We start from the raw sequence: 21,923 nt of genomic DNA on the forward strand, positions 1-21,923 counted from the left end.
CGATGCTTTGGATAAACACAGAGAGCTTTTGACTTGCCTGAGGTGAAAAAGTGAACCAGTGGCAGGGAATAGATCCCCAATAACCCAGAATTTCAGCCCCTGTGAAAAATACTGCATGGGAGTTGAAGGGAGGATGGGCCTCTGGATATTAAATATACCTGTGATCTTCCTTCTCTACCCTTGATTTTGTAAACTGGTTCTGTGCTCACAAAAACCTGCATGACTCAACTGGTGGGAATTTTCCATTCCTGCTAAACCAGCACTTTTCTTTCTGTTTAACACTCATAAATCAGGCCCTGTCTATCTCATTTCATAACCCAAAGGTATGGAAGCCCTACTTGCTTTATGCTCTGTCAGCTGTGCCACAGAAACACTGCTTTACTGCTCTACTTTCCCCCTCCCTTTGCATCTTTCAAGTGATGTCCAGCGTAAAACTGCCTACACCTTGCTCAGAAGGAAAATGCTTTGGGCCCCATTCTCCCTTACGCAAGCTACTGTTGGAAAGGGAATAAGGTTTCAATTCACAGTTTCCTTTGGATTCTTCATGCAAGTGAGCAGGTCTGTTCCCCACTCCTTCCTGCAGAAGAGATTAGTTGTTCCATTCCCCTGTATGTGTGGGTCTTAGGAAGGCTGCCAGAGGTAACAGGCAATCCAGGCGGAAAATGTCTCCTATCTACACTGCTGTCCCCTTCCCACCCCTTCCATGTGCTCCTTGGACCGTACCGTTTCCAAGTACGTTGCCAGAGCTGCCACTGAAAGCTACCCAGGGAGACCACATTTCATGGGACTGGGGGGAAAGGAAGGACCCAGCCACAGGACTCCTTACTTCCATGCCACCCCACTGAGCCAGCGACTCCGGCTCCCTTCCACTCGAAGCAGTAGAGGGGTGGCATTGGGCCTACGGAATGGTAATTTTTGCCTGGAAATAATGGACCAAATTCTAGTCTCCTTCAAATTCAGAGTAACTCTTTGGGAGTCAGTGACCAGCCCATAGAAAAGAGCTCTGTTAGGGCCCAGGACTTAGGTGGTCAGGCCTAGTGGCTAAAGCAGGGGTCCTTAGTCAGAGGCCAGGCACCAGAGCCAAGGATCAGAATCAGGACCAGGATGGGACAAGGCAGCAGTTATCACAGCCACAGACAAATGCTTTGAGCAGCAGCTGAACTGTTGCTACCGCTGGGCTTAAAAGCAAACCTGCTCACTTCCTCAGCCATGACGGCCGGGCATTCCATCAGGTGGCCTAGATGATGCAGACCAGCTGTGCTCACTAGCCGGCCAGGAGGCTGAACTGGTGCAGCTGCAGGACCTTATTACTGACAAGCTACTTCCACAGCATGCTTCCACCTAGTCCCAGGAAGTCTCCTTCCCTGGGGGTCTGTGGTTGGGAGGCGGCAGGGCAAAGCAGCTGGCAGGGATCTGTTGGAAAGGGGGTTCTCTAACTTGTTCATAGAGAGGACTCTTAATAGGAGATTGTCTCTTGAATACCTCCATGTCCCATTGTCATTCATATAGACATCCTCTCTCTCATTGGTGACCATAGAGGCAAACGCCCCTCCCTCGTGCAATCACATGGTGCACCAACTGTCCCTTTCCTGACCATGTGGAACACATTTCCTTCCTGACTGCACAACATTCCTATGGCAACAGTTGCAACTTTCTCCCTGGAAAAAATAACATGAGGAAAATATTTAGCTGATTCTTAATACAGTTTAGTAGATGGATACAATGGGCTGGAGCCAGCACTATGTTGCAGACAGCTCTCTGCAAGGCACCAGCAAGTGCCAGTAATTCATAGAATCATAGTACTAGGAAAAGACCTCAAGAGATCATCTAGTCCAGTCCCCTGCACTCAAGGCAGGACTAAGTATTATCTAGACCAGTGTTTCCCAAACTTGGGACGCCGCTTGTGTAAGGAAAGCTCCTGGTGGGCCGGGCTGGTTTGTTTTACTGCCCTGTCCACAGGTTCCGCCAATTGCATCTCCCACTGGCAGTGGTTCGCTGCTCCAGGCCAATGGGAGCTGCTGGAAGTGGCGGCCAGTATGTCCCTAAGCCTGCGCCACTTCCAGCAGCTCCCATTGGCCTGGAGCAGCGAACCGCAGCCAGTGGGAGCCATGATCAGCAGAACCTGTGGACGGGGCAGGTAAACAAACTGGCCCGGCCCGCCAGGGGCTTTCCCTACACAAGCGGCGTCCCAAGTTTGGGAAACACTGATCTAGACCATCCCTAACAGGTGTTTGTCTAACCTGCTCTTAAACATCTCCAATGATGGAGGTTCCACCATCTCCCTAGGCAATTTATTCCAGTGCTTAACCACCTTGACAGTTAGGAAGTTTTTCCTAATGTCCAACCTAAATCACCCTTACTGCAATTTAAGCCCATTGCTTCTTGTCCTAGCCTCAGAGGTTAAAGAGAACAATTTTTTTCAGTGCTTCTTGTAACAACGTTTTATGTAATTGAAAACTGTTATCGTGTCCCCGCTCAGTCTTCTCTTCTCCAGACTAAACAAACTACAATTTTTCAATCTTCCCTCATAGGGCATGCTTTCTAGACCTTTAATCATTTTTATTGCCTTCTCTGGATTTTCTCCAATTTGTGTACATCTTTCCTGAAATGTGACACCCAGAACTGGACACAATACTCCAGTTGAGGCCTAATCAGCGTGGAGTAGAGCGAAAGAATTACTTCTTGTGTCTTGCTTACAACACTTCTTCTAATTCAGCCCAGAATGTTTTCTTTTTGTTCCAACAGTGTTACACTGTTGACTCATATTTAGCTTGTGATCTATTATAACCCCCAGATCTCTTACTGCAGTATTCCTGTCTAGGCAGTCATTTCCCATTTTGGATGTGTGCAATTGATTTTCCTTCCTAAGTGGAGTGCTTTGCATTTGTCCTTATTGAATTCATCCTATTTACTTCAGACCATTTATCTAGTTTGTCCAGATCATTTTGAATTTTAATCCTATCCTCCAAAGCACTTGCAACAGCTTCCAGTTTGGTATGATCTTCAAACTTTGTAACTGTACTCTCTATGCCATTATCTAAATCACTGATGAAGATATTGAACAGAACCAGAACCAGGACTGATCCCTGTGGGACCCCACTTGATATGCCCTTCCAGCTTGACTGTGAAGGATCATCAGAACTGATGCATAGATCAATGAAAATGAGAGTTACTCTTAGTGTACCTGAAAGTAGATTGGGCCCTGCAATTTGAGTTTGTGAGTGGTGATGAAGTGTAGAGTGTATCTGTTGTAGTGATGGACCCCCTAAGCAGGGGACTTCAACTCCTCTTAGTAACACTGCACATCTTCTTCATCCTGGCAAGATAAGGAGAAAGGCCCTGAATTAGGAGGTGTCTGGACTCTATTTTATGAACTGGTGGCACATGACAAGCCAGGAGCTGCAGAGAATATTCCTCAGAGACTGTAGGCAGAGCCATGTGTGATTGCCAGATGTTACAGCCGGGTGCAGGCCTGTGTGTGACTTGTGAGGGATCAGCAGCAGCTGGGCAGGGAGCCCATGGAGAGGAGCCCCAATGAAAGGCACTAAATGAGCCTGGCCTGGAAACGTGTTTGTCTGAATAGAGAGTAGACTGGAGAGGGCACCCCACACACATGGCTTAAAGAGCCCTGACTCTAGACTGGACTGCCCCAGGGACCCAAACAAGAACGGCTATTGAACTGTAACTGTTTGAGCCTCTGCCCCTAGTGTCTTAGCAACCTGCCCCTTTCCTCCCAGCTCTAGGAAAAGACCTTTTCCTCTTAGCCATTTGTCCAAATGGTTATTGGGAATCACCATTGCTAATCAATGCCTACCAGGCCTAGGTGCTGGAACACCTGCTTTGCTTGCCTCTGTGCCACAATACACTTAGCAAGCCATTGGCATCTTAGGAGGTTGGTGCACTCCATTACTGAGCAGCCTCAATATTTACGCTATACAGCAGAAAACCACACCAGTGCTGTTACTGAAAACAGCTGTTAACATTTGGACAAGGAGCATGGCAGGAGAAGCTCCACCACTTGAATCCTGTAAACCTAGACTGGTAAAAAACTCTTGAATGTATGATGACCAGACAGAATCCTGCATTGGCTGGAGTGGTGAACGGGATGTCCTACCCTAAAAGGCTTTTTCCATCTCTGTGTTCTAGGACTCCTGTGCTATAGTGTCAATGGCCCTTGTTGAGTTTTGTCATAGATATTTCTATTTCCTTACTGAGATGGTTAATTTTGTGAGTAACATTTCCCATGGATAAGAGTCCTTTGTGTATTTCACTTGACCTTAGCAATCTTAACCCTCTCCCACCCCAAAGTCAATATAATATGACACCTACTGAAATCATATAATTATAGGGGTCTTTGATTTGACACTTTAAAAAAAAACGTAAATAAAAATAGTTCCTCTTACTACCATAGGCGCCTTTGAAACATAAATTAGAATTTTGTGTTCTAATTTGCCGTTGACAAGTCTTAGAGGCAGAGTTAAGACAAAATTCTTGAGCCAGCAAACGTGCTTCTACAAGTACAAAGGAATTTAAAGAGCGGCCTGGGGAAAAAATGGATGTAACTGTCAGTCACATGAAAGAATTTAGAAAAAGAATGCTGATGCTTCGTCAAATGGTGGGATTCAAATGTAGAGGCATGTCGCTGACCCTGATGCTGAGCATCACATACTTTAAATCCCTGAAGATTAATAGGAAAGATGGTTATGGCTCTCACAACAGCTGCTAGAAGGTGTTCATAGCTCAGGTTTTAATTACATGTATTTATACAGTAAAAAGTCCTAAATGCACGATAGCCCGTAGTATGCAACAATTTTGAACATTTATGAGATTCAGGCAATTAAGAGTCTAAACTTTCAAATGTTTCCAGATGGCACACTGATTAACAATTGTGTGGATTTAATATTTGTTTAAACGCACTGCACTGTAAAATATTTCTTAATAGTATATGAATGCATCTCAAGGAATCTAGGAACAGCTCTTCTCACAGCATAACTTGTCTCATTGCCTGGAGAGCTGGAAATCTCATTAGCTGATTATATAGACCAAAAGCAGTGGCAGAGTGGAACAAGAAGACTGAAAAGAGGCTTTTTCTCAGCTAAGGATTATTTCTCCTTTCTGTCTTAAGCCCTGATCCAGCAAAGCACTTAAGCACGCATGTCATTTTAAGCATGTGAGTAGTCTCATCATCTTCAACAGAAATACACACAGTAGAAGTTAGGTACATGTGTAAGGCCCTGATGCTGCAGTTCTTCCAGATGAGCAGACAGCTGTGCCTCCAGGGACCCCTGCTGAAGACAATGGTGCTCCATGTAGCCACAGCAACTCATGTGCTATGAATGGCAGGATAGGGCCTAAGGCCCAGACAAAGGGAGTTAGGTGCCTAAATACATTTGAGAATCTGGTCCCAAATGCTTTCCTGTATCAGGGACGTGCTTATGTGATATAGTTTTTGGAGAACTGAATCAATACAAAAGCCCACTTGGTTTCATTGTGGACTTGAATCTCAGTGCAGTTTGATTGAAAACTTACCGTCATTCAAACTAGTTTACCAAGGGTTGTGGTGGATTCTCCATCTGTGGAAAGCTTTAAATGAAGATTGGCTGTCTTTCTAAAAGATGCACACTGGTTCAGCCACAGCTATTGGACATAAAGCAAGAATTAATTCAAATTAACCCATGGCCTATGTTGTTCAGGAAATAAGAGTAGATGACCTCAATGGTCCCTTCTGGCCTTAAAATCTATGGAAAAAAATCACTGAAATTTGCAAATATTTTAAGGAGACCTGGGCCAATCACTAGTTCTGTGTAGAAACTAGAGATGGGCCTAAAAGCTTCAGATCTGATTCCCTAGATTCTGAACATCACATATATCACGGGTGTCTGAATCCAGTGTTTTGATCTGCGTATGTGTCAAGCTGCATGCACATGAAACTTGTGGTGACAAAATGGCAGATGAAATTTAATGTTGATAAATGCAAAATAATGCACATTGGAAAACATAATTCCAATACAGAATGATGGGGTCTAAATTAGCTGTTCCCGCTCAAGAAAGAGATCTTGGAGTCATTGTGGACAGTTCTCTGATAACTTGCACTCAATGTGCAGTGGCAGTCAAAAAAGCTAATAGGATATTAGGAACCATTACGAAAAGGATAGATAAAACAGAAAACATCATAATGCCACAATATAAATCCATGGTACACCCACATCCTGAATACTGTCTGCAGATCTGGATGCCTCATCTCAAAAAAGATATATTGGAATTGGAAAAGGTACAGAGAAGGGCAAATAAAATGATTAGGGGTATGGAGCAGCTTCCGTGTCAGGAGAGATTAAAAAGACTGGGACTTTTCATCTTGGAAAAGAGACAATTTAGGGGAGATATGATAGAGGTCTATGAAATCATGAATGGTGTGGAGAAAATAAATAAGGAAGCATTATTTACCCCTTAACATAACATAAGAATGAGGCTCACCCAATTAAATTAATAGGCAGCAGGTTTAAAATAAACAAAAGGAAGAACTTCTTCACACAGCACACAGTCAACCTGTGGAACTCTTTGCCAGGGTATGTTGTGAAGGCCAAGACTATAACAGGGTTCAAAGAAGAACTAGATATGGTCATAGAGGATAGGTCTTTCAATGGCTATTAGCCAGGATGGGCAGGGACACAACACCATGCTCTGAGTGCTCCTAGCCTCTCTTTGCCAGAAACTGGGAGTGGACGACAAGGGATGGATCACTTCATGATTGTATGTTCTATTCATTCCCACTGAAGCAGCTGGCATTGGCCACTGTCAGAAGACAGGATGCTGGACTAGATGGGCCATTGGTCTGACCCAGTACGGCTGTTATGGTTTTGCATGGTTTCAACACAAAATGAGGTGGAAATCAATGTTTTGGGCAGAATTTTGTTTGGAGTTGATGGGTTAGCTAGTTAGTTCCTTCAAACCTGAAACACAATGAAAACTAGGAGGAACAACCCATGAAAACAAATACTGTCTTCTGAACCCTACAACATGAGAGGAAGGTGGCCTTACAATCTAAGCAACTTGGATGCAGAATAAGTAAATCACACACTGAAGCCGAGAGTAGCTTGCATATGTCTTAAGACTATTTTTGCTCTTGCGTATCAAAACTCAAAAGCAGCAGAAATCTAAGCAGGAAAAACCCAATGAAAATCTCAACATGATTCTTCAATGTCAAATCAGAACCCCGTGTGAGGAATGACATTTAAAACCTTTCATCTATGAAAAGTAATTCTTAGGATAGTATTGCTGGACCAGAAGATACAGCTGCTATGCACTCTACACATAATGTCAAGAAAAAATGTCAGTCTTCTCACATCTAGCACCATCTTGGTGAAACCAAAAACACTGGCATTGATTTGATTAGTAAAGGCTGCAATAACCAAGTTATAATTGAATTGAATATTATTTTCTTCATTATTTTCTCACCACTCCCTTTCTCAGGGACAGACTGGTCAGACTGTTAGTTCATTACCATCCTTCATTTAGGGAATTATATAAATAGTATCAAGACAGTGATAAATTCAGGGCATCCTTTCCACAATGTCAATTATTTAGACAGAATAAAGTCTACCTGGTAAAATGAAATTGCTTAGCTCCTAAAGGGCAGAGATGAACTTTTTTTTTGACTGCTTGTGCAGAAATGTTATAAATATTTAAATGTAAATAATAAAATCTTTACACGTTTAAATAAACATGAGATTGATATTACGTACACAGACACACCATAAGACAATTGCCACTTCTTTAGGAAAATCAATATTTCCTGAGATTGCACTGAGAATCTGTCAACTGGTTGATATCAAACACGATGCTGCGGACTTCCCAAACCCCATATCTTTTTGCCCAGATCACAAACACATCTATCTTTTGATTTACAAAGGACTGTTTTTGTTTTTGTTTTTTTTCCAAATTCACTTTCCTATCTCTGTGTATGAGATAGAGAACTACCTTGTTGTGAGTTATGTAGGGATTCAACTCACAACAGGTGAGTCTAAAGGCGTGGACTGCTATTGCTTGAGCTAACGGACCAAATTGCCCCTCCCTTGACTGGATAATACTTAACTGAATTTTCCATACTGCCAAACAAGTTCAGTTCAGAATCAGTTGAAGGGAAGGTTGCAGGTTTGGAGGGGTAATCATTTTTAAAACCAGGTTATTATTATTATTTGGCATATGCAATCCAGTCAAGCCAAGCCACAGCGTTATTATCAACAATGTTCAGGGCACGATGACCTCCAGAAGGTTGAGTCATTTTGCATTCCTCAACAATGAGAAGGCTCCATTGCCTTCATGGTAAATCAAACCTGGGTTGATGATGAATGGGGTCTGAGACAAAATAATTATTTGTCACTTTCTCTGTGGATCATGAAGCTTACCACGCATCTTCTACCATAAATCCCTCACCTGCTAAACTTATCCACAGTAGGCGCCGTGAGGGCAGATGATCATGTGGTGGCATATCACGTTTTGCTATGCTTTCCTCTCTGCAAACACAGGATGGAGCAATTTTGCAGAGAACTGGAAACCATGGTAGATGAGGAGATTTAAGTTTGCCTGAAATAATATGCATGGTGGAATTAAGTTGACTACTAAAGTCGCCAATATACACTGCCAGATGCTTAAGCCTTGGCAGAACTTGAACACCAGGTGAAAGTTCACACCAGGGAAGACTAAAACCAGGCCATACTTATCTGGTTTCACATTTCATCACAAACTGTAAACTCAATCCATATTCGCCAAAAAGTTTGCTAAATGTCACAAATCTTTTGGACCAACCTAGGTCCAGTTTTGAGTAACTGTGTAAATCAGTTTATAGATTGGGGTCAAATCCATTGTTTTGTGTGTGATTTTATTTTAATTGTTTATAGGTTTTACTATTGGTGCTCATCATAGTGTCTGAGTGCCTCACAGATATGAAAGAGTTTATTCTCAAAATAATCCTCTGAGATAGGGAAATATTATTGTATGCATTGTATAGGCAGGGAACAAAGGCACAAGAAGACCGAGAGAAAACAGAAATTCTATCCTGCAGGAAATTTGGATATTTTAGCACTTATTTTCATCCTGAATTAGGATAAAAAGTCAAAATGTCACATTTTCATGGAATAAAAATGCCCCAAAAAGTAGATTGAAATGATCAAAAGGAAACGTTTTGATATTTCCTGGATAAACACTTTATGGTTCAATTGTCAATCAGAAACTAAATGTTTAATTTCTAATCAGTAGTAACGTCTCCATCTGCCTGAGCTAGCATAGTGCCTTGTGGGATTTGTAGTTCTGGATGCCTTGTGTCCCCAATAACTCTTATGGGTCTTACTCCATGGCCAAACTACATGTGCCATGATACACTGTGGTCTCTCCCCGTGGCTGCCCTGCATTTTGGGAATTATAGTTTCTTATTGCAAAATGCTTTGTTTGAAAGGTCCAGTCCTGCAACTAACTGTGTACAAGCAGACCTCTCTGCCCACATGGACCTCTGAACCCATTCAGAGTCCATTGACTTCAACAGGGTTCTATCTATACAGAGTCACAGTGATTTGCCTAAGATCATACGGAAAATCTGTAGCATAGCAGAGAATAGAACAAAGACCTTGTTAATCAGAATCCATTGCCTTAACCGCAGCACCATCCTCCCTTTCCTCACAAACCTGGAGGAGACCCAATAGCTTCTGCTGAGTTTCAAGGTTTGGGATTTGTTCATAGCTGAAACATAAAGTGAATCTCAGAGACACAAACATCATGGGTCAAAACCAAAGGAATATTTGCAGGAACCATATAATGCAAAACTGATGCACTTTGTGAAGCTCATTACTGCTGTTGTTTGTTTTAACATGACAAACCACTCCCTGCATTCCACCCATTTGATCTAGATGCTGATTGTGATTTTCAAAGCTGGCTAAGGAACTTTGGAGCCCCTTTCCCATCTGGGTGCCCAAATCTTCCAAGTTGCTCTGAAGAGCTCAGCTTCCATATTAAAATGTGAATTAGGCCCTCTAAGTCTGCAGGATCTTATTCTGTCACAGGGGCCTGATTAATGCATCCAGAGGGCGATATCCACCTCCTGCACCAGAAGGTAATTCATGACTCCCATGAATTACAGGATTCATAGTTTCTAGGACTGGAAGGGACCTCGAGAGGTTATCGAGTCCAGTCCCCTGCCCTCATGGCAGGACCAAATACTGTGTAGACCATCCCTGATAGACATTTATCTAACCTACTCTTAAATATCTCCAGAGATGGAGATTCCATAACCTTCCTAGGCAATTTATTCCAGGATGCTTCTTTCATACTCCAGGCCACAAACGCTCAGCTCTGCTTATTGATTAAAACTGTTCACGAGGCCACCTCCAGTTCCAGGAGAGCTAACCTCTAAGCATTTTATAACCTCACATTACGCCCCTGCTCACGTGGCGCCTACCTGTGGCTTCTTGGCAATGAGCGTGGTTGCACCATGCAGAGTAAGAAAAGCCCTGGAGCAGTTTTGGAACTTGACAAAATTCCTCTGGGATTCCCGTTGCAGCCTAGTTTGCTAACATTAGACCACTGCTCAGGTGGGGGCGTGAGTCTGAGGACCATTGAACTCCATGAGTTTCCCTGATGGATTGTTGTTAAACAGCTGTGCTAAATAACTTTTTGCTGATCCTCTGTGAAAATTTGCAGTGTGTTCAATAGTCCTTAACATTTTCCATCTCTTACGTGGGCAGGTGGTCTCATGATTGAACTCAGGTCTGCAGTTAAAAAGCATGCAGACAGAGATGCACATTCAAGACCTCTGCAAAGCCTTTTTAAAAACATATGCTGCTTACAAGCTTCTTCTGGGCTTTATTTAGTCAGCATAGATTTTTGTTTCTGGCTTGCATTTATATGTAGCATATTTATGACTGGGGTCAGAGTGGACTTTGATTACACTGGTGAAATAAGAACCCGTAGCAGCCACATTTCAAATAGTATCAATCCATGTTAGCAAGGGGAAGAGATAAATAAGCTCATCTGTGGGATCAACAAATACTCATGGAATCTCTTACCCTGATAGATCCTAGCTCTGGAGTGTACATGGGAACCACAGGGCACTATTGCGGGATCTGCTGAGCACCCACAACTCCCATGGACTTACAGAAGCCCAGCACCAAACCCCCTGTTAGTATCTTTCTAGTGAATTTGGGGCCTAATTCTTTACAGCCTTGCACCTTGCGTAGGCATTTACCCCTGTGCAAATGAGCATGAACTGGCTGAATAGGTCGTGTTTTCCAATCAGCTTTGCACAGATGACTGCTCAAGGTGCCAGGCTATGGAGAATCAGGTCCCAGTCTACATTCCATTTAGAACATTTGACCCAAAATGGAACATTTTGTTTCATTTGGGGGGATTTTTAACCTTTTTAAAAAGAAAATGAAGGGCTAGATGCACAAAAACCAAGGAGGAGGATCCCTCCCCCCTTATAACCTTTAGCACAGTGGTTAAAATACTCGCCCAGGAGGACCCCATCAAAATCCCTACATAATTGCAGCATGGACTTAAATCCAGGTCTTCTGCTAATCACCAGACTATTGGGTTTTCTAGGACTGGCCCTCTCTCAATCTCTCCTGGTGAAGCTGTTCCACTTCATATAATACTTGAATAGTCATTGAGTCAGAAAAAGTGACTGGGAATGGTTCTCTAATCCAAAGGTTAGGTCACCCCATTGTGTGTGTGTGTGGCGGGGGGAGGACACCAGGTTTCAAGTCCCTGTTCCAATAAATATGTATTTACACAAAGTGGAAAAGCTTCACTGGGAGAGATTGTGGGAGTCATAACTGAGAATATCCTATAGCCTGGCGGTGCGGGTACGTGTCTGGTGAGGGAGGGCCTTAGCTCGAAACCCTGTTCCAGAGCAGCAATTCAGACATGCCTGTCCTACATAAATGTGCTAACCAGTGGTCTAAAGGTTTTAAGGGCCTCGCCTCCAGTTTTGTGAATGGTGCCTAAAGATCCTTGTGACTTTAGCCCCCAAAATCAAATTGTTTCATTCTGATAATGAATCATTTTGACATTTCCATTTTTTTGTTTGTTTCAACTGAAACAATTTGCCAAAAATCTATGCAAATTTGTGAAACATTTCTAGTGAACCAAATGTGCGTTCTTCAGCCCTTCCCCCAAAAAAAGTTTTGGTGAAAACACGTCACCCAGGTCTACTCGGCATCTTGCATGAGTTGGCCTAATAGGAGTTTTGCCTGAGGAATGGCTGCAGGAATGAAATCTGAGGACTGCCGGGACTGGCCTTGAGAGAACAACGAAACCCAATTATCAAAGATACTTCACCCAGTTTCTTGGGGCATTAAGAATGATTGTGGCCAGCTGGCACACATTTCCACAAATGCAACTGTGTAAGCTAATGCTCTTGTTAAGCTAATCTGTATTAGACGCACACACTGCACTGTGATATGACACTGTCTACTTGGCAGTTTTCTTTTGGTTAAATACACTTTGATGCATTCATTCCAAAATGTTTGGTAGGAGAGGATCGAATTGTCAGGTGTTTACCTGATCCCTTTGTCTAAAGAAATGGGGAAACTGGTTCAGATAAAATAAGAACAATCCTGCAGCTCTGCCTACCCTTTGAACTGTATTCAAAACATTTCTGGAGGGATAGGGAATGCTGATGATCCATGAAAGGTGGTGGTGATCATGAGGTACGTATGAAGAGTCAGTCTTAAAGCTTATATAATTATCACAGTTTTTAACGCCAAACCCTGAATCTTGACATTGCTGAACTTGGATTCTGAACCTGGATCCATGCTTGAAGTTTGCAGCTGTCTCCTATGTTTATAATACAATGCTGTTTCAGGCCAAACTATGGCCAGACAGAAATCTTGATCCAGACAGAAATTTTCTGGCTCAGTCTCATCTGAACTACTAAATGGTGGAAATGCAACGCTTGGTAGTTTGGGTTTTGTTTGAATAAGTGCCTCAAATCTAACATCTTGAAGTTAATGTAGGTGATGTTCTGCAACATCAGCTCATTTTCAGTGAAATTCAAAGGTGCAGTGGGTGACAATTATTTATTTGTATTCCTGCTGTGAATGCCACACCTGAAGACCCTGACCAGAAGGCCTCATCCAGTCCCCATTGAAATCAGTTAGAGGCTTTCTATTGACTTCCATATGTACAGAATTGTTCCCTATAATGCAAGGCACTGAACAACCATAATCCCTGTCCCAAAGGCTTTACAATCTAGTCAGTTGAGATGAGTTCCACAGATTCAATATTTGAAACATTCTTCGGTCAGAAATCTTGCTTTGAATTCATTATTAAGCTTTGTTATCTGAGGAGCCAACACTTCCACTAGTCATTTCCGTATCACCTTTGGTGGTAGCTCTTGGATTACAAATGCTTTTGTCATCTGGTGCCATGCAGCCACTAGAGCAACTTTAGATAGTCTGTATCTTTTTTTTTTTTTTCCACCCAGGGGTGGATTAAGACAATTCATGTCAAACCTTACCTGTCACCAGCACAACTTATGAAGAAACCGTGCTTCCTTTAGCACCAGGAAGGAATGCAATTTGATCTTCAAATGTGTTCATTCATATGTTGAATAATAATTACACTATTGTGTAATTGTTTAGACAGTAGCTTCTGAGTAAATTTGTAGTCTTTGGCAATTTAAAAAAAGAAAAGAATGTTCTCTGTTATTGTCGAACCTAGGGTGACCAGATGTCCCAAGTTTATAGGGACAGTCCCGATTTTTTAGTCTTTTTCTTATATAGGCTCCTGTTACCCCCATCCCCTGTCCCGATTTTTCACATTTGCTGTCTGGTCACCCTAGTTGAACCTTACGGTTAAATATCTCGCCAGCTAATGTTTAATAGCCACCTTGCTAGTTTGTGCTGATTTTGACAATAATTAACCCGAAGTAATTGCAGTTGCTCCTAATATAGGAACATTTTTTGACATTTTTTAATTTGCTTGTTAAATAGTAGGTAAATAGTTAAAAACATACATAGTTTAGGTAGCAGTAGTAAACTATGATAACATTCACCCTTTGTGCCATATCTGCAAATTCCCTGAATTTATGCTCAGCACAAGCAGGTAAAAAAGTGACTTTTAAAGACTTTTCTGGCTCCCCCAATCCTGGGGTGGACCTGGGACAAAATTGGCCCCAATGGTAAATTAGAGCAGCCCCAGAGCTACTCTAGCATACAGCAGCTATGATAACCCCAAGGAATGTTCTGTTGGCTGGTCCAGGCCCACTGGGCCTTATTGCCTTCTGGTTCTATATCCCTTCCCCTCCCCAGACTACTCCTATGCCACATCTGCCAGAGGGGAGGATGGAGTATCAGAAAATAACATTGGTTTTATACCAACTGAGGACTTCCCCCACAATGAGGAATGTTAATTTAAGACTTCTTAAGGTCTCTTTTCACCACAGAAGTTGTCACTCATAATAGACTTGTATGGGGTCCATGATGGGCAGTATTCACTACCTTGGGTAGTCACATGTTCAAGGTCTGAGATTTCATGAATATAAGTGGGAGACTTGTAGCACTGGAAATTATTATTAATATTACAGTAGTGCTTAGAAACCACAACTGAGCCCCAGACCCTATTGTGCTAGGCCTGAGCCATGAAATTGAAAAGACAGCCAAGCTAAGTATCACGGTGTCTACACAGGCACTGGGCTACACCTCTCGTGGAGGTGGAGTTATTTTTTTGGTGTAGTAGGGCGCTTAATCAGCTGGACATGGCTGTAGTGTGTACACTGACATAAATAGATTGACGTAAGCTGCCTGATGTTGAACTATGTAGTGTAGACAGGGGCGGCTCTAGGATTTGCGCCACCCCAAGCATGGCGGCACGCCGCGGGGGGCGCTCTGGCAGTCGCCGGTCCCGCGGCTGCAGTGGACCTCCCACAGGCATTCCTGCGGATGCTCCACCGGAGCCGCGGGACCAGCGGACCGTCTGCAGGCATGCCTGAGGGAGGTCCACCGGAGCCGCCTGCCGCCCTCCCGCGGGACGTCGCCCCAAGCGCGCGCTTGGCACGCTGGGGTCTGGAGCCGGCCCTGAGTGTAGAACAGTGGTTTTCAAAGTTTGGGTCATGACACAGTACTGGGTTGCAGAATGCAAGGCACTAGGTCACTTTGCTCAGCACCCAGGGACCCTGGAGGCCAGCCAATAAAAACCAATAGTCCCTACCTGTTCTGACACTGCACTGCACCCTGGAAGTGGCCAGCAGCAGGTCCGGCTCATAGGCAGGGGGGACACAGGGCTATGTGCGTTGTCCCCACCCCGAGCACCGGCTCCGCACTCCCATTGGCCAGGGCGGTGCCTGCGGGATAGAGCCACGTGGAGCTGCTTGCGTGCCTCTGCCTAGGAGCCGGATCTCAGTCAGAGGCTAATAGTCATTGATGAACCTATCCTCCATGAACGTATCTAGTTTGTTTTTGGACCCTGTTATAGTTTGGGCCTGCACAATATCCCTTGGCAATAAATTCCACAGGCTGACTGTGCATTGTGTGAAGAAATATTTTCTTATGTTTCTTTTAAACCTGCTGCCTATTAATTTCATTGGGTGACTCTTGTTCTTGTGTTATGTGAAGGGGTAACTAATGCTTCCTTATTCACTTTCTCCACACCAGTCATGATTTTATGGACTTCCAGCATATCCCCCTTAGTTGTCTGTTTTCTAAATGGTACAATCCCAATCTTTTTAATCTCTCCTCATACAAAAGCTGTTCCAGACCCCTAATAATTTTTGTTGCCCTTCTCTGTATTTTTTTTTCCATTCTACTACACCTCTACCTCAATATAACATGACCCGATATAACATGAATTCGGATATAACGTGGTAAAGCAGCGCTCCGGAGGGGCGGGGCTGTGCACTCTGGTGGATCAAAGCAAGTTCGATATAATGCGGTAAGATTTTTTGGCTCCCAAGGACAGCATTATATTGAGGTAGAGGTGTATATCTTTTTTGAGACAGGGTGACCAGAACTGCGTGCAGTATTCAAGCTGTGGGCATACAATGGATTAATATAGTGGCATTATCATATTTTCTGTTTTATTATCTCTGTCTTTTAATGGTTTCTAACAATCTGTTAACTCTTTTGACTACCACTGCACATAAAGCAGATATTTTCAGAGAACTCTTCCAAGGACCCAAAGATTTCTTTCATGAGTGGTAACAGCTTATTTAGATTCCGTCATTTGTATGCATAGCTGGGATTATGTTTTCCAATGGTCATTATTTTGCTTGGATCAGCATTAAATTTCATCTGCCATTTTGCTGCCCAAATTTAGTGAGATCCCTTTATAACTCTTCTCTGTCACTTTGGACTTAACTATCTTGAGTTGCAGAGTATTGTCTGCAAACTTTGTAGCCTCACTGTTTATTCCTTTTATTTCCCTCTCCTACACAATGCCCATCATCACATTTTTTTGTTTTAAACATGGAGGTACGACTGTGTAGATGCCAGTCCTATTTCAGATCTACAGCATGTTACAGCTAGACTTAGAGCAGTTTTACTTAATGAAGATGTGAATTAGAAGCTGGAAAATAAGATATTGTTCTGTATGTAAAATGAGGAAAATCATGCATAATACTTCCCCTCATTTGTACGTATCACATTTGCTATTGTCAAGAACAGGATTAACTCTCCCTCTTGGGTTGTGCATTCCAAAATGCTTAATCTATTCTCCCCTTGACACGACAGAGTAACTCCCATTCATACACACTCGTACTTAAAGGAGAATATACCCTCTTTTCTTAGCTTTTATTAATTACCTCCCCCTTTCTACTAGCACCCAAAATCACAGAGCTTCTCTTCTGTGGGAGGGAGGGGAAATTCACTCATATAAAGTTCAGTATAATGAAAGCCTAGTTAAAAAAAAATAAAGACTTAAATTACAGAATGCAGATTATTATCCATTATTTTCACAGTGGGCCTGATTCTCCTCTTGATAGCACCCTGAGAATTCCCTTTCATAGGATGGTGTTCTGATCTGGTGGAACGCTGGGATAGCCAGATCCTGTATTACCTCTTTAACCCCAGTATAAGGAGTGGGTCAGTGGCAGAAGTGTACAAGTCAGAGCTCCTGCAATTCTCAGTTAGTAGATAGTCCCTTAGAGACCATTGCCAGCTGGCATAAATTGATCAGCCCCAGTGGCTTTTCTAATCTATGTTGAGGATGGAGCTGTTCAGGGCAGAGAATCAGAGCCAAACTACCTCCCTAATCACCTAGCCCTCCTTCTGAGAGGAGCAGATTTCACCAATGTAGGCAATCTAGCTCAATGTGTACCACCAATCCTAGCGAGAGATGACTCAAATTCAGTGGGTCAGATTGTGATCTCAGTGACACCGGCATAAATCCACACAAAATTCATGAAGTGAGATCACCAGGTGGCCCAAGTAGCAGGAAAACACCTCACCAGCTGTGTTATGATATGCATTGGCACACTTCATGTGTTTGAGATTAGACAGCAACCCCTTAAAGTCTTAAAGAGTCTATTCTCCCAAAGGTCCAGACCTGCCTTTAAAGTCCAGGAAAGTTTAGCTGGATGACTTGACTACCCTCTTTCCAACGTACAGTTTCCGAGATGCAATGACACAAAGTGGCCACTTGTGAAATACATAACATCTTCTACTGAATAATATACCTTTTGCTACCAAAGTCATTTTACCAAATATACAGAGTGTTAGTGTTGGGTATATCAGCACCATCAAACTGTTACATCTTGTCTCGGAGGAGTTGTTTTACTAAGTCTAGGTTTATTTTTTATTTTTTTTAATAAATGGAGAAATTAAAATTTGGTTTTTGTTTTGTGACAATCCATCAGGTGGCTTTTGTTTTTGCAGAACTCAAACTACAGGTAGTTCCAGTCTCAGTCTCTTTGTATGTCAGGCCTCAAAGTCCAGGGGGATCAAATAAGTCAGTGGTCCCCAAATTTTTCGTCTGGCGGGTGCCAGACGAAGGACCATAGCGGCGGTCGAGCATCCGCCGAATTTCAGCGGCATTTCAGTGGATGCTCGACCACCAGCCAGGATGCAAGCGCATTTAGGATGCCCCTGCGGGTGCCATGGCACCCGCAGGCACCGCGTTGGGGACCCCTGAGATAAGAGGTTCTGTTTCATACCGTTTCTAGTCTCCATGTATTTTCAGAAAAAGAGAATTGTGTTTTTGTTTGTTCATACTTATTACATTGTGATGAGACAAGTGCAGCAAATGTTTTAGGGATTATGCCCCAGAAGGAGCAAGTTAGGCACATGCTTTAAGTATTTTGCTGGATCGAGATCAGAGTCTTTGGTACATTGCAAGACTGAGCCCTTGCTGGAAAACCAGCAGAATACCAGTGTGTGTGTGGGGAGAAATAGCTAGGCTCTGATGCTACGAACACTAAGAGAGGCAGTGTAGCCTAGTAGATAGAGCACCCGACAGGGACTCAGGAAGCCTGGGATCTATTCCTGGCTCAGCCACTGGACTGTTAGGTGACCTGGGGAATGTCACTTCACTTCACTGCTCTGTGCCTCAATGTTCCTGTCTATAAAACAGGGTAATAATGACCTAATTTGTAAAGCACTTAGAGATCTACTGATGAAAAGTGCTCTCTTAGAGCCAGGTATTATTAATAGGAACATGCTTAACTTTTAAGTATCAGTGTAGCTCCCAATGAAGTCAAGTGTTGATGTGTGCAGGATCAGAGCCTTAGTGTCAGTGCCTAAGAAGAGGCTTTCAGCACCATGTACTGCTGGACCCTGAGCCATTTATTCCTTTTAAGCAATGTAATTGTTCTATTTAAATGGGGGCATATTCAGACAAAGACCCTGAAGGCCTTAGAAGTTAGTGATTGAACTAGATAAATGGATAAACAGTTCCTATATGGCACTTCTCACATTCAGGGTGTTCTAAGCAATTAAAAAACCCCTGTTAATTTTATACCTGAACATTTCTGTAATATATTAACACTTCCCTTCTGGAATGCAATACACCAATATTAGCAGCAGCGCTATGTGAAATGCAATATTCACACTTTTGATTTATCTGACGATAATTCAAATTATCTCACTTTAACGGATTCCAGATCTGTTAAACCTACAGAGAAACGTGGATCAGATACCGGTTATCTTGTTACAAAATAATTTGATTTCATTTATGATAGGCTGTGATATACTGCTATCTTAATCTCAGAATCACATTGGAATCAACATTATGTCATGTCCAGAATAACCCAAAGCACATGAAGGGAGACATATCATACCAGAAACTTTGGAGTGGAGGAAATATATATAATTTCTCCAGATCGGATAATATGTGTTGATATTCAATACAGGTAGGAAGTGTCCATTTATTAAGGCAAACAGAATAATGTCAATGGTAGTGCAGGTTTTTACAGCTGTGTTTTTTCTACTATGCAAATTATTTTGCATATCGATATACTGACTCCAAGTTAGCAGGAGCGCGGCCACAGAAACCATGAGTGGACAAAAGACTCCTTAAGAAGCTCCAAACCAAGAACCAGAAAGCCTTTTAGCTGTAAGTCAGCAGACTTTTATGTCAAGCTTGGCTGACTAATTATTGCTTATAATTTGCATTAGGATTAATTAACTAATTAGAGAGGAATGTCTGAAGGCAAAGTTATTGCTCTGCTTGTCAAGCTGAGGACTTTAATTATTCTGATATTTTTAATTATAATCAGCTGCTGAATGAGAATTACATTGTCAGCTACTATAGCTGATGCTACAGTGGGTAGCAGGGCTGGAGGAATTGTGGGTATTGTACTTCCACTTTACCTAGAACCAGTGGAAAGGTATAGCCAGCAACTCAAACATAATAGGAAAGCCTTCTGGCTGCAATAATCATTAAAAGTATGTACACAGCACGAGGCAAACTGTGACAGTTCAGGGTTACATGTCATGTTACGAGTGAAGCGAGAACTGCTCTGGAGCGGTAAAGAAGCCAGTATTCTGCTTTGTTTTCATTCTGAGTCTATTCTCGGGTCCATAGAGCCACATTGCTCTATGGAGCACAGTACAGCAGAGAATGCCCAGCCCAAGAAGGGAGCAGGACAAAAGTGGCTTTATGCATAAGTTAGAGCAGCGCATGGGGTGCTCTATTTTACACCAGCCTCTTCAGTGCTTCAGAGTCTAGCACCCTGCAATCTCTATAGAGGCATGAGTCATGGAGGCTCTCACTCTCACCCCTGACATGCCCCCCCCCCGGTCTGTGGCTTTCAAGGAAGCAGCCCTGTGTGGTGCCTTTACTAAGGAAATTCTCCTCTGATCCCTTATGGCACAATTCCAGCTCCGTTCTGGCTCCAGAGAGGCATATGGGGTCTGTATGGAGGAGAGAATCTGTCCCATTATCGTCTGCAAAATTGGCTAGCACAGATGCAAGATACAATCACAGCAACAGAGTTTACAAGATATTCATCAAGATATGGCAGTGTATCTGGAATCAGCCTTTTATGTATGCTATTCTGGCTTAAGGGCATGATTCTGCAAACTCGCGGTGAGTAACTTTATGCAGTGAGTCAATAGGACCATTCCCTGAGTAGTTACTCCAGTGCATAAGTGTTTTCAGGACTGGGTCTCAACCATGGTAAGATGGACAAAGAGCAAAATAGCTTTCGACCAGTTCAGCCAGAGATGGCCTAAGACCAAACAACACTGAGCTTGTCTGTGCCTATCAGACCATTACACTCAATCCCCCTTCCTTATGTTGTGAGGGCATTAAACACAGAATTACAAGCCAAAGATATTTCAAAATGGCCCATGCTAAACCATGCCTTTTTGTTAACCTTGTAGAGGGTATATCTACACTACAGCAACACCGCTATGGTGGTGCAGCTCTTCTGCTGTAGTGCCTTTGTGTCGTAGATGCTTCTTGCATTGACAGAAGGGTTTTTTTCACTGATGTAGTTAATACACTTTCCTGAGAGTCAGTTACTAGGTTGATGGAAGAATTCTTCCATTGACTCAGTTGTGTCTACACCGGGGATTTGGTCAACATAACCAAAGCACTCAGGGCACATCATATTTTCAAAGCCCTGAGCAATGTAGCTAGGTCCATCTAATTTTTAAATGTAGACCAGGTCTTATTTTAAGACATTACAGTGTGAGTTAAGGACAAAACACCACCCTTAAAGGGACACTATCAGATAGAGTTAGGGCCAACATTTTAGGTGTAGTATAGAAATAATAAAAAGTTTGACAGAACTCTAGATGACTAGAAATGCTGTCAGGATATTTCAAAACAAAAGAAGTATGTGGTGGAGGTGGGAGTCTTTGTGTTCCAATCAGTGCTGCCAACTCTTCTGTTTTATTGCAAGTCTCAGGATATTTGGTGTTTTTCTTATATTCCCCAGCTCCTGGAGTCATGTTATTATGTAAGACCCTCATCTTTCATTAAAATAAGTAAGACTCTGGCTTATGTGGTGGTAGACAAAAGCTTGAAAATGACTTGAGTGCACTCCACAGGCTCAGAAACCAAGTAGGTAAAGAAAAATAATAATGCCTAGCTCTTCTATAGCACTTTTCATGAGTAGATCTCTAGGTGCTTTACAGAGGAGGTCATAATTCCTCCCATTTCACAGATGGGGAAACTGAGGTACAGAGTTGAAGTGACTTGCCCAAGGGAACCCAGGTCTTCCAAGTCCCCCTCCAGTGCACTCTTCAACTCTATCAATATACATATCATGATTTTTTAAGCCAGTTTCATGATTTTTTGGGGAGTAGGCTGACTCATGCTTTCTGAACTGTTGGAGTGGTAGTACTGCAGCTTTTAATAATTTAAAAATAAAAAACCAGTCCATATTGTGCCATTGACATATAAATGGAACACCCTTACTTGATTTCTATGGGAATCTTTGCTTAAAAACTAGTAATTTGATATGGCCATTCATTTCCTTCTCATTGACACAAAGT

The 21,923-nt window shown here is 42.7% G+C and overlaps 1 long non-coding RNA gene across 1 annotated transcript in view; it reads right to left on the reverse strand.

The window, feature by feature from the left end:
* Positions 1 to 1,519: 1,519 nt before the first annotated feature.
* LOC120402296 overlaps positions 1,520 to 21,923 on the reverse strand; it is a 31,759-nt gene continuing 11,355 nt past the window's right edge. Inside the window, exons 3-5 of the long non-coding RNA XR_005597115.1 lie at positions 5,530 to 5,637; positions 3,185 to 3,316; positions 1,520 to 1,658 (exon numbers count right to left, since the gene is read on the reverse strand). This is a non-coding gene — a long non-coding RNA (uncharacterized LOC120402296). The remainder of the gene's footprint in view (positions 1,659 to 3,184; positions 3,317 to 5,529; positions 5,638 to 21,923) is intronic.

This window comes from Mauremys reevesii, linkage group 3 (genome assembly GCF_016161935.1).
Source record: "Mauremys reevesii isolate NIE-2019 linkage group 3, ASM1616193v1, whole genome shotgun sequence".
NCBI lineage: Eukaryota > Metazoa > Chordata > Testudines > Geoemydidae > Mauremys > Mauremys reevesii.